At 43.4% G+C, this 3,575-nt stretch overlaps 1 pseudogene; it reads left to right on the top strand.

The window, feature by feature from the left end:
- Positions 1 to 2,456: 2,456 nt before the first annotated feature.
- Positions 2,457 to 3,251, top strand: LOC115513069 (annotated as a pseudogene).
- The last annotated feature ends 324 nt before the right edge of the window (positions 3,252 to 3,575 follow it).

Raw genomic sequence — 3,575 nt, 5'->3', positions numbered from 1 at the left:
ATACCTATCCTTCTCAAGCTATTCCAAAAAGTAGAAAGGGAAGGAAAACTTCCAGACTCATTCTATGAAGCCAGTATTACTTTGATTCCTAAACCAGACAGAGACCCAGTAAAAAAAGAGAACTACAGGCCAATATCCCTGATGAATATGGATACAAAAATTCTCAAAAAGATACTAGCATATAAAAAGAATTATTCACCATGATCAAGTGGGATTCATTCCTGGGATGCAGGGCTGGTTCAACATTCGCAAATCAATCAACATGGTACATCACATCAATAAAAGATAAGAACCATATAATCCTGTCAATCGATGCAGAAAAGGCATTTGACAAAATTCAGCACCCTTTCTTAATAAAAACCCTTCAGAAAGTCGGGATAGAAGGAACATACTGAAACATCATAAAAGCCATTTATAAAAAGCCCACAGCTAACATCATCCTCATTGGGGAAAAACTGAGAGTTTTTTCCTTGAGATCAGGAACATGACAGGGATGCCCACTCTCACCGCTGTTGTTTAACATAGTGTTGGAAAGTTCTAGCATCAGCAATCAGACACAAAAGGAAATTAAAGGCATCCAAATTGGCAAAGATGAAGTCAAGCTTTCACTTTTGCAGATGACATGATAGTATACATGGAAAATCCGATAGACTCCACCAAAAGTCTACTAGAACTGATACATGAATTCAGCAAAGTTGCAGGATACAAAATCAAGGTACAGAAATCAGTGCATTCTTATACACTAACAATGAAGCAACAGAAAGACAAGAAACTGATCCCATTCACAATTGCACCAAGAAGCATAAAATACCTAGGGATAATTCTAACCAAAGATGTAAAAGATCTGTATGCTGAAAACTATAGAAAGCTTATGAAGGAAATTGAAGAAGATATAAAGAATGGAAAGATATTCCCTGCTTATGGATTGGAAGAATAATATTGTCAGAATGTCAATACTACCCAAAGCTATCTACACATTCAATGCAATCCCAATCAAAATTGCACCAGCATTCTTCTCGAAGCTAGAACAAGCAATCCTAAAATTCATATGGAACCACCAAAGGCCTCGAATAGCCAAGTAATTTTGAAGAAGAAGACCAAAGCAGAAGGCATCACAATCCCAGACTTAGCCTCTACTAGCAAAGCTTGTAATCATCAAGACAGCATGGTATTGGCACAAAAACAGAACATAGACCAATGGAATAGAATAGAAATCCCAGAACTAGACCCACAAACGTAGGGCCAACTCATCTTTGACAAAGCAGGAAAGAAGCATCCAATTGAAAAAGACAGTCTCTTTAACAAATGGTGCTGGGAGAACTGGACAGCAACATGCAGAAGATTGAACTAGACCACTTTCTCATACACATTCACAAAAATAAACTCAAATGGATAAAGGACCTGAATGTGAGACAGGAACCATCAAAACCCTAGAGGAGAAAGCAGGAAAAGACCTCTCTGACCTCAGCCGTAGCAATTTCCTTACTTGACACAAGTCCCCAAAGGCAAGGGAATTAAAAGCAAAAATGAACTACTGGACCTTGTGAAGATAAAAAGCTTCTGCACAGAAAAGGAAACAACCAACAAGACTAAAGTCAACCAACAGAATGGGAAAAGATATTGCAAATGACATATCTGTCAAGGGCTAGTATCCAAAATCTATAAGAGCTCACCAAACCCCACACCCGAAAAACAAATACCCAGTGAAGAAATGGGCAGAAAACATGAATAGACACTTCTCTAAAGAAGACATCCGGATGGCCAACAGGCACATGAAAAGATGCTCAACGTCGCTCCTCATCAGGGAAAATACAAATCAAAACCACACTCAGATATCACTCCACGCCAGTCAGAGTGGCCAAATGAACAATCAGGAGACTATAGATGCTGGAGAGGATGTGGAGAAACGGGAACCCTCTTGCACTGTTGGTGGGATGCAAATCGGTGCAGCCACTCTGGAAAACAGTGTGGAGGTTCCTCCCAAAAAATTAAAATAGACCTACCCTATGACCCAGCAGTATTACTGCTAGGAATTTACCCAGGGATACGGAGTACTGATGCATAGGGGCACTTGTACCCCAATGTTTATAGTAGCACTCTCAACAATAGCCAAATTATGGAAAGAGCCTAAATGTCATCAACTGATTAATGGATAAAGAAATTGTGGTTTATATACATAATGGAGTACTATGTGGCAATGAGAAAGAATGAAATATGGCCCTTTGTAGCAATGTGGATGGAACTGGAGAGTGTGATGCTAAGTGAGATAAGCCATACAGAGAAAGACAGATACCAGAATGTTTTCACTCTTAGGTGGATCCTGAGAAACTTAACAGAAACCCCATGGGGGAGGGGAAGGAAAAAAAAAAAAGAGGTTAGAGTGGGAGAGAGCCAAAGCATAAGAGACTCTTAAAAACTGAGAACAGGGTGAAAGCTTGGGGAGTGCCGAGCAGTCCTCTGGAACCGGAACTTGGACTTCTCTGCCTCTGTCCTCCCTTTCATCTCCTCCTCGGTGGGGGCCCTAGCTATGCTCCCAGCCCGGAGCCCCCAGCAGAGAGGCCGTGTTTGAAGGATGACCTCTAGGAAGGAAGTGTTGCTGAAGGTTATCATCCTGGGAGATTCTGGAGTTGGTAAGACATCACTTATGAACCAGTATGTGAACAAGAAATTCAGTAATCAGTACAAAGCTACAATAGGAGCAGACTTTCTGACAAAGGAGGTGATGGTGGATGACAGACTAGTTACAATGCAGATCCGGGACACAGCAGGACAGGAATGGTTCCAGTCCCTTGGTGGCCTTCTACAGAGGCACAGACTGCTGCATTCTGGTATTTGACGTCACTGCCCCCAACACATTCAACACCCTTGATAGCTGGAGAGATGAGTTTCTCATCCAGGCCAGTCCCCCGGGATCCTGAAAACTTCCCCTTCATGGTGTTGGGAAACAAGATTGACCTCGAAAACAGACAAGTGGCCACAAAGCGGGTCACAGGCCTGGTGCTACAGCAAAAACACATTCCCTACTTCGAGACCCAGTGCCAAGGGATGCCATCAATGTGGAGCAGGCATTCCAGATGATTGCACGGAATGCACTTAAACAGGAAACAGAGGTGGAGCTATACAACGAATTCCCCAAACCCATCAAACTGGACAAGAACGACCGGGCTAAGGCCTTGGCGGAAAGCTGCCAGTTGCTGAAGGGGCAGCGAGAACAGAGCACAGAGTCCTTCACGAACAAAGAACACACTTAGGCCTTCCAACACAAGCCCCCTCTCCTCTTCCAAACAAAACATAAAGTCATCTCTCAAATCCAGCTGCCAAAAGAACCCCACAAACATACTCACCCTTACACACACACACACACACACACACACACACTCACTCACACACACCCCCTATACCTACACCTGACACAAGCAGACAGACTCCAGCCCAGGCCTGTGATGACTCGATCGGGGTCTGCCCACCCACCACATCAGCCCTCGTATGGCAGCCAGGACAGGCAAGCTGTAGAAATTCGTTCTGGTGTGGAGTCGGCATCAGAAGCTATTCTTTTTGTCCACTGGGGAGAGAGA

This window comes from Lynx canadensis, chromosome B1 (assembly GCF_007474595.2).
Source record: "Lynx canadensis isolate LIC74 chromosome B1, mLynCan4.pri.v2, whole genome shotgun sequence".
Taxonomy (NCBI): domain Eukaryota; kingdom Metazoa; phylum Chordata; class Mammalia; order Carnivora; family Felidae; genus Lynx; species Lynx canadensis.
The sequence above is the reverse complement of the archived record's forward strand: the minus strand, read 5'-3'. Positions and strand labels throughout refer to the sequence as shown.